At 42.4% G+C, this 9,504-nt stretch overlaps 1 protein-coding gene across 1 annotated transcript in view; it reads right to left on the bottom strand.

The window, feature by feature from the left end:
• Positions 1-1,216: 1,216 nt before the first annotated feature.
• The window catches only part of ttyh3b (tweety family member 3b), a 183,490-nt gene continuing 175,202 nt past the window's right edge, over positions 1,217-9,504 (bottom strand). The window contains exon 16 of the mRNA XM_078291496.1: positions 1,217-1,239. The gene's annotated coding sequence lies outside the window, so the exon portion shown is untranslated. The remainder of the gene's footprint in view (positions 1,240-9,504) is intronic.

Here is a 9,504-nt window from a genome sequence, read left to right as displayed (position 1 = left end):
GGGGGGCAGACAGAGGAGAGAGAGGGAGTGGGTGGGATCATTACATTGTGTGCCGCTCTGTGTGCTTTTGAGAGAGAGAGAGAGAGAGAGGGAGAGAGAGAGAGAGAGAGAGAGAGATTATATAGAGTGAGGGGATAACTCAAAGCTGATTGAAAGCCATGCAGGGCCAGAACATGTGACTGGATCATGGTGATATTATGGATCCATCAAGATCACAGTGCATTTCTCTAACACCCTTCAATCGGCAAAGCTGCTAAAAAAAAAAACATGCGTTAAAAGTGTATATTTAGCAATGCTGCATTGCTGGTCTGAGACCCATTTACACTGCGCTGTGAAAATCACCCAAATTATAAATTATACTCCTCCGCGCCAACACTAAGAAAGATGAATTTGTCTCATGGAACTGGAAGGAAGGAAGATGGATTTGTAGACTTCATCATTATCAGTTCTTTCCTTGCGAACCACAGGCCTATAAACAAGCATCAGGCGGCTCAAAAAGTGACGACTAGATCCTCCAAATTATGGTTATGGTTATGGACCCTTTCACAGAAAAAACACGAGTCAAAGTCAGCTCTTTCCCCTCGTCTGAAAGGGGACATTTTTATTCATTATTGTTTTCTTTTTTTTTTATTTACCTGCCTAGGCTTTGCTTGCCCAGGGAGCGTTTCAGGGGGGAGGAGACTCTCAAAAGCAGGACACCCACACCTGGGAAAAAGGTGAGCATGACACCCCAAAACTGTGTGTGTGTGTGTGTGTGTGCGTGTGTGTGTAGGTGTTTGGGAAGCTCCCTATAGTATAGCTCCTACTGCAGCTATAAGGAGAGAGAGAGAGAGAGAAAGAGAGAGATGGGGTAGGGGTGAGAAAGCGAGAGAAAAATAGAGAAAGGGGAGTGGGGTGAGAGAGAAGGAGAGGTTGCAGGGGGGGGAGTGTGTTTTCAGCTGATCCACTTCCTCCCTGATGTTGGCTCTCATTTGTCTTGGCTGGAAACTGAGTACAGGGCTGGAATACTGATGACTGCACCCCCCCACCCCCCCCCCACCCCCTCTCTCTTCTTCGCTCTCTCTCTCTCTCTCCCTCTCTCTCTCTCCCTCAGCCGTCTTCAGTCTCTCTCTCTCTCTCTCTCATCTTCACCCTCTCCATTTATCCTCTCTACACATACTCTACATTCTATCTGCTCAACTGATTTCCTGCCTCCTGTGCCTCTCTCTCACTCTCTCTTTCTCTCTCTCTCTCTCTCTCCTTTTCACTCTCCTCATCTCGCCTCTTTCCCGATGCAGCTGCACTTCACCGACCCAAATTTTTCGTTCCACTCCTCTCTCCTTCTATCCATCTCTCCATCTGACCTCCCTCTACCTCTCCCTCTGCTCAGTCTATCACTTACCAGCTACATTATCCATCTCCGTGCCTCCTCCTCCTCCCTCTTGCCTTTTCACTAGCCGTTCCTACCAATTCCTCCTCTCCTCTCCCTCTCTCATCTCGCCTTCATTTCTCCCCGCACCTAGCCGTCTTTTCCACTTCTATCTTTCTAACTTCCATTTAGCATCAAGCGCCTGTCCTCCCTCCCCCATCCTCTATCTGTCTGCCTCCCATCTCCACAGAACCAGCTGCCCTCCCTCTGTCCACACTTTCCACTTCTCTCTCTCTCTCTGTCTTTATCTCTCTCTCTCTCTCTCCGTCTGGTCTGTATGAGTTAGTTCCTGGCCTATGTGGGTCATGGGGGTGATGAGACGTGAAATCAGAGGTGTGTATGTGTGTGTGCTTGTGAGAGAGACAGACAGACAGACAGACAGAAAGAGAGTCAAAGACAGAGAAAGACAAAAAACTACAGGACAGTACTAAGAAAAAACTACAGATTCTGTACAGGCGATGACCAGCCTGGTCTCCCGAAATTTTGTGAGATGAGCACAATGTCTTAAAATGCAAATATGTGCTCCATGCATGAATGGATGGATTGGATGGGCAACTGCCAAGTTCAATTCCCAACTCATGTTAAGAAGTTTTCTACTGCGAGTGAAGTTTTCATTTTTAGGGAAAGTTGTTCCTACAGTATGTAACCATGACCAGAACCTCAGCCAAACTGTTTTAGTTGCCTAAACCTAACCCTAACCTTAGCCAAAGTTGTTTTACTTGCCTTAATGTAAGTGTTATCTAACCTTCTGACTACGTGAAGAAGATTGTGGGAGTTGTGTAAAAATAGATTCATAGCTAAAGTTGTTTTTACAATATAAGAACCTTTACTCCCTTTAGTAAATAAGGTGCCGCTCAATAAAAAAACAGACATGATTTTGTAGAAAATGTCATAAATGTTAGCACAGAGGTAGAGAGGAGTGAAGCTTCTCACCACAGACTGACCACTTGATGACCACAGTGTTGTGGAAATAGTGCTTGTTGACGTTTTCTAAATGGAAATTGATTGATTGATTGACTGATTGATTGATTGATTGATTCACTGACACCAATGGGCGCATAACTTGGTGCCACCTCCTCTGTTGTGTTTAGAAACAGCTGTTTGAACAATGTTCACTAGGAGAGCCAACCAGTTCACAAGCTGAACAAAACAAACCAAAGCGTCAACTTGTACTGTATAATAACTAACTAATGAGAGCAGTTGCTCTATCCAGAATGATCTGTTGTCATTATGATGAGGTTTGTCAGCAGACTGTCTTTTAGCCTCTCTCTCCCTTTAAGTCTCCTTCCCCTCTGATTTCTCTGTACCAGCGCGAGGGAAAGAACAGCCATAAGGTTGTCTCTCTGAGCTCATTTTTACAATCTCTGAATTTAATGAGCATCTGCAGTGGAGTAGTTGATGGTTTGCTGATGAGCAAGAACTCATTTGTTTTGATCATTCACTATCTGGAGGGCTTCAAAGTCAGAAGTCTCAATAGGTTTTCTAAGGGAGGGAGTGATAATAGATCATCACTGCTAGAGGTGGCAGCAGTGATGAAGGAGGACGCTTTCTCGAAATCTAAGCCTGATCTATCAAAGTTATAGTTACAAAAACTACCTTAATTTCGTATGCTATTCTACGAATTGATTGAAACAGAAGGTGGAGCTCACATGACTGAAACAGACAGTAGTTTGATATTGAAACAGCATGGTGGAAAGTAAGAGTGTGGAGGTTGATGTGGTAGACGGCCATATGCCTTCAGCTGAAACAACCCAGGTTCAATTCTCAACTCATGCAAATAAGTTCTCTGCTGTCACAGAAGGTTTCATCTTTAGCAAAAGTTTTTCTTATTTAAACACGACCAAAATCTTGCCCTAACCTTAGCCAAATTGTTTCAGTTGCCTAACATTAACCTTTAGCACATTGGTAAGTTATGCAGCAGTGCGTAGGTGTAGTACGAATCTTAACTTTTTGTGAGATATAAATGTTGTATGAGAATACCAGGGTTACTATCATTTGATGATTTCCATTAGTTTTCATTAGTTATTTTCAATTTCATTTCCATTTTAGTTTCAGTTAGGTTTCAGCATTTATAACATTTAGCTTGGTCTACATACAGATTGGAAATTAGATTTAGGTTGCCATCATTAGATGATTCTCCTTAGTTGAAAGACTAAACCTGAAAAGAATTCAGGTTAATTTTCATTTTATCACAATCAGCAGAGGTAAATATTAGAGTTTTTATTTTATTTTATTTCAGTTTCCTAAACTGTTTTTCATGCCAAGGTAAGTCTTAGATTTAGTTGTAGTTAAGTAATAGCATTGGCCAATACTTTAACTATCCAAGCTTATGTTATTATAAATAACAATCTATTCTGTAGCTCCAACCATCTACATCCACTCCTCCATTCTCTTTGAGCTCTATCTTTTCTTTTTCTCCCCGTTAACAAGCCCCCCCAATCCCCCCCCCCACCCCACCCCAACCCCACCCCCCCCCCAACCCCACCCCCCCCTGTTTCTCTGTAATTCAGATTATTTTAATTCATATTTTATCCCTCGCTGTTTTATTCCAATTTAATCTATTATTCACGGCCTGCTTTAAAAATGTAAGAGTGCTATGGTCACTGATCCGTGCTTGCTCCTCTCTGGCTCATACAAGCATGTCACACACACACACACACACACACACACACACACACACACACACACACACACAAACAGGCAAATACACTCACACCAAAGCAAACAGACACGTGGCACTGCTGCTATGATCCTTGGTTTTTCTTCTCACTAATCTAAATAGTAGGCCTTTGGCTGTAACTCACAGTGTAGACACACACACACACACACACACACACACAAACACACACGCACGCACGCACATACTGTATATACACACACACACACACACAGATGTGGACAGAAATGAGGCATTAGGCTACACTGATGTGTTTTTCCTTAGTGGTCATGTGTGAGACAAAGAGAGAGAGAGAGAAAAAGAAAGAGAGACAGAGAGAAAGGGAGAGAGAGCGAGAGAGAGAGAGAAAGACAGAGAGAAAGAGAGAGAGAGAGAAAGAAGGGGAGAGAGAGGATCAATGAGTTGATGTGAATCAGACAGACAGATAGAGAGAGAGACACACAAGGAGAGACAGGATGAGAATGGGAAATGAGAAGAAACAGGGAAAGATGGGAAGGGGGTTGGACAGATGCTGCATACTGAGCCAGCAGATGGTGGAGTTGGAAGGAAAAATGGAGATGGGGGGAGAGAGAGAGGCTGAGAGAGAGTGAAAGAGAGAGAGAGAGAGAGAGAGAGAGACAGATTCATCGACACAGAGAGAAGGATGAGGATGAGGGCAGACAGGGGTGGGAGGAATGGAGAGAGAGAGAGAGAACAGAGGGATTGATGTAAATTGTTTTAATACAAAAAAACTGAAGAACTGAAAAGAAGCTGAAGAGAGAGGAAGAGAGGTTTGAGGGAAGAGCACGCTGACACACAGGTGCACGCACACACACATGCACATTCATGTACGCATGTATGCAGATTCACACACACACACACACACACACACTGCATAACAGATCACTGAATGTAGTTCGATCCTACATTGAGTAGGATCGTCAGGATTAATAATTTAGAGGTGTGTGTGACATGCCTGCAGTCTCCCAAAGAGTGTTTCACTTTGAAGCACACACTCTCACACATAAACGTACAGAAATCATCACCCCAGCTCTCTCGCTCTCTCTCCCTCTCTCTCTCTCTCTCTGATGTGCATCTATGCAGTGAATTCTAATTGCCTCCTTTACCAGCCAATTAAATGACAGTATCTGTCACCATGACAGCTCATTAGCAAATCAGCTTTCAGCTTTCAGGCGGTGTGCGTGTGTGTGTGTGTGTGTGGGTGTGGGTGAGTGTTTGGATGTGTTTGTCTGTTATTTTGTGGATGCGTGGAGTACTAATGCCCCATAACTCTGCCCAGTACGCTGCAGCCGATAGCTGACCCCGCCACGTGTGTGTCTGTGTATCTGGGAGCGCGGCTATTAGTGAGGACGGAAAATGAGGCGTGTTTTTCCTGTGACTGTGCATGCTGATGGACTACCAAAATCTGAGCCCTATTCATGCCATTTATATCTGCAGTTGCTTCTGAATACATTTTCATTTGTTTAGAAAAGAGATTAGCTGCACGCTTGGAGAAACATAGTCAGGAAACACAGGGATGCTGGTTTGACACCCTGCCAGACAGGGAAAGACCCAGCAGAGCATGCTGGGAGTAATGACTCAAAACAATGGCGTTGTGCCCCGTAACCAAGGCAGTGCAATTATGATTCTCTGCTCCTGCAACTCAGACTGCACCTTATATTAATACAGTGCTACCTTACGTATTAACATGATTACGATACTGCTGAGGATTGTTCTGGTCTGTGGTAGTGGAGCGGGAGGGGAGTCATCAAGTCCAAGCACTTGAGCTCTGAGTCTGCATGAAAATTTTACAAGCCAGCCGTTTCCCCAGTAAGCAGCCCAGTGAATACGTCAAACAGTGAAGTAAATCAATTTGATTAACTATCCATTGCACTCCTGTCTTAATACAAGTCAATTCATATATAGGAAGAACAGCTTGATCTATATGCTAGGTCGATTTCATATAGCATGTCTATAGTGAGTGACATATTCAAACCGACATTTTGTGATGGTGATGCCATTACATAATTATACCTTGGACTTGGAAGTTATGCACCTTATTGTCCACATTTCCCTGTTAAATAGCAATGACATTTGATATCACTGAAATAGAATAGAATAGAATAGAATAGAATAGAATAGAATAGAATAGAATAGAAATTAATTTTGTTCGGGTCAGCCACATATAAGACATACAGGGAGATTGACATAAACAACAATTCACAGAATTGCAGGTACTGCTGTATGTGTGTGTGGTGGTACTGTCCAGTATGTACAATAAACTTAAAAACATAGAATAAAATAAAATAAAAAATGAAATCAGTCGTAGCCAGTCCGGAAAGCTAGCCTGGCTATACAAATCATATCATAACCTGTACAGCTATAGATAAAGTTAAGGGTAAGGGAAAATAAGATGTGGGCTGTTGCAGCCACAAATAGAAAAGGACATAGCGAGGGGGGCATGGAGTTGAAAAACAGGTTTAACTCAATCTCTCTGTCCTTGTTCCTCTCCACCGTTTGGCCTCTCATCACACTCCACACCTCCTTCAAACTGTTGTGCTGGTCCTCTCCTGGTAGGTGTTCTCTCCATCCTTAATTCTCCTCTTCAGCTCCCCCTGGACAGACTTAACTTCCTCCCTGTCTCCAGCCCTGAAAGCCCTCTTCTTCCTATTGAGAAGGGATTTTATGCCTTTTGTAATCCAGAGTTTGTTGTTTGGGAAACAGCAAACTGTTTTCGTTGGAATTTTAAGTGTCCACACAGACATTGACGTAATCCGTTACGCCGTGGGAGAGTCCTTTGATGTCCTCACTGTGCCTCCGTCCCACAGAGCTCCAAACCGTCCCGTAGAGCCCCAACAGACTCTGGGACCACACAGTCTCGGTGGTGATGGGCTGCTGCTGGATAACAGGCACATAGCCGAGGTGGATGAAGTTGTGGTCTGATCTGTTAAGGGGGGGGAGGGTGGTCGAGCTGTATGCACCTTTAACATTTACATACAGCAAGTTCAGTGTCTTATGGTGCTTGGGAGAGCTGCAGGAGTCAAAAAAACAACAAACTTCAAGACCACAATTTACTTCATTGAGGGCACAAGATGATATCACAGCACACAAAATAAATCTCTTTGGTTGCTTTGGTTAATGTGTGCACTAATTTTCATTATGTTGTGTGCACAATTTAATAATTTGGGCAAACAAATTAATTAACTTGTGTCCACAAACTGTGCGTGTTTTTTTTAAAGTGTATGCTCAATTTAGCTCTTGCAGCAAGTTCAAACTGGTTTCACTCACTTGCCATAATTAGTTGAATATACTTGATTGTATATATTTAATTAAATGAGGCTTTTGATGAGGCATAATAAATGGATTTGTTGATAAAATTTTACTTCAGGTAAAGTTATCAAGGCGTACTGACAGCGCTTGCTATGCAAGGTGTTTTTATTGGTAAAAACAACTGACACCTGACATATTGAGAGCAACCAGCGTCAATCTGCAGACTTGAGAATGTTATAGAATCAGTCCACAAGCTCTCCAAGTCCCAGAAGAGGAGTTGCACTGGTTCTATATATACATATGTGCGCATATTTTCACACATATGTTTATACATATGTTTATACACATACATATAAACATATGTGCGCATATTTTCACACATATGTTTATACATATGTTTATACACATACATATAAACATATGTGCGCAATCTATTCACACACTTTTCTGCAACTCGACTGCATGTTTTATATATCATACGCACACAGTAGCATGTCGTGCAAAATAGTTTTTTTCCCTTGCAGGACGGCTGCTGCCCGGCTCAGTTAGTGTCCTGTTCTCCCTTGTCTTGCATTGCACATATTGGGTGAAGTTGGTGAGAGTGGAGGAGAGGGAGACATGGTTAAAGTCTCCAGAGATTATCATGAAGGAAAAACTCAAGAGAAAAGGAAACTGGCAAAATATAAGGATAAATCAACTCTCAGTCAGGGATAGTGGAGGGTTAGCCCAACTAAACTCAGTTTACCCACATTCTTATTTGTAGAACCACCTTTTTATTTTTATGTAAATCTTAATGCTGAGAATTCATATTACACATTGTATCAAACTGATCTAAGTCATATGAAGATAGAGTCTTTAGAAACGTGTGATTAATGCTTTTCTGCAAATATAACAGATATTTGTTTATAATGGCCATTATGATGATCATTGACAGGATGTCGTAGTTTATCCACCTTTTTATCTACCCCGACATCTGCTCTCATTGTCATTATATTAACTGACATGTATAACAAATGTGTTGAGAGAGTTAATATAGATGACATTCAGAAAAGTCAGAACAATGCTGTGATGATTGGCTTGGTCTGCCCAGAGCTTGCCGACGGCCAACCTCATTTTTTCACGTCAAATCAGATATCCCACTCTCCAGACGTCCCGCTGATGGAGACCAGCTGAGGCTGACTAACTCACACTGCTGCTGGGCGAGTTGGTCCACTGTGTTTTTAGCCTTTAGTCTGTGAGGAGAGTATAACAATAAATACCCAGCTCCTCTCCTCCGTCCTCTCCACTTGCAGTCGAGGGAACTACAGAGGAGCAAATTCACTGCTGATGCATAAGGAATAACTAATGAGTGGTCTGTGTGTGTGTGTGTGTGTGTGTGTGTGTGTGTGTGTGTGTGTGTGTGTGTGTGTGCGCGTGCGTGTGTGTTTGTACGTGCGACAATTCAGTAGTAGTTTCTATGTTTAGCTAATTTGCCAGCAGTAATGCTGTTTTTAGTTATTCTTTGTTTTTCTCTAGCCTCCTCATCCATCTCTCCCCCACTTTTCTTTTTCCCCTTTGTTTATCTTTTCTCTTTTAAGTTTTTCTTTTTTTTATGGAAGCTATCACACCTACTCTATTATAGTGTTTTCCCTTCCACTGAGTGCCACATCACCTAAAAGATTTTTATTTGTTATTTTAAGTGGAGAGTTTTAGAGTCGCATAATGTAAATAATGTCTCAGATGATTTTTTGCCATTCCAAGAATTACTTCCAAGAGAAATACTAGTACTATTAAAACGAATACTATATATGGCACAGTATGTCTGTGTACCTTTATTTGTGGGCTTAAATGGCTTAAGTGTGTCTTTAATGCAAGAATGCAGTGTAAAGCAACTTTTTGTTATGGAGAACTTATCTCTGCAGCAGAGATCAGGCGCACAGATCAGCTGGGAAGCTGAGAGATGTTGACGAAATGTCAGACTGTTTATTCTGTCCAACAGGCTAATACGACTGCTTGCCTTCTCTTTCTCTCTCTCTCTCTCTCTCACACACACACACACACACACACACACACACATCAATACTGCTACGACTATAACAGTATCACACGGCTGTCAGTAAGCAGTAAGATCAGTAAGCTATTTTGCCTTTTCTCTCTTGCCTCCTCTTATTCCCTAGCATCTCCCTTTCTC

This window comes from Centroberyx gerrardi, chromosome 3, assembly GCF_048128805.1.
Source record: "Centroberyx gerrardi isolate f3 chromosome 3, fCenGer3.hap1.cur.20231027, whole genome shotgun sequence".
Lineage (NCBI taxonomy): Eukaryota > Metazoa > Chordata > Actinopteri > Beryciformes > Berycidae > Centroberyx > Centroberyx gerrardi.
Note: the sequence above shows the minus strand (reverse complement) of the source record. Positions and strands in the feature narration are given on the sequence as shown.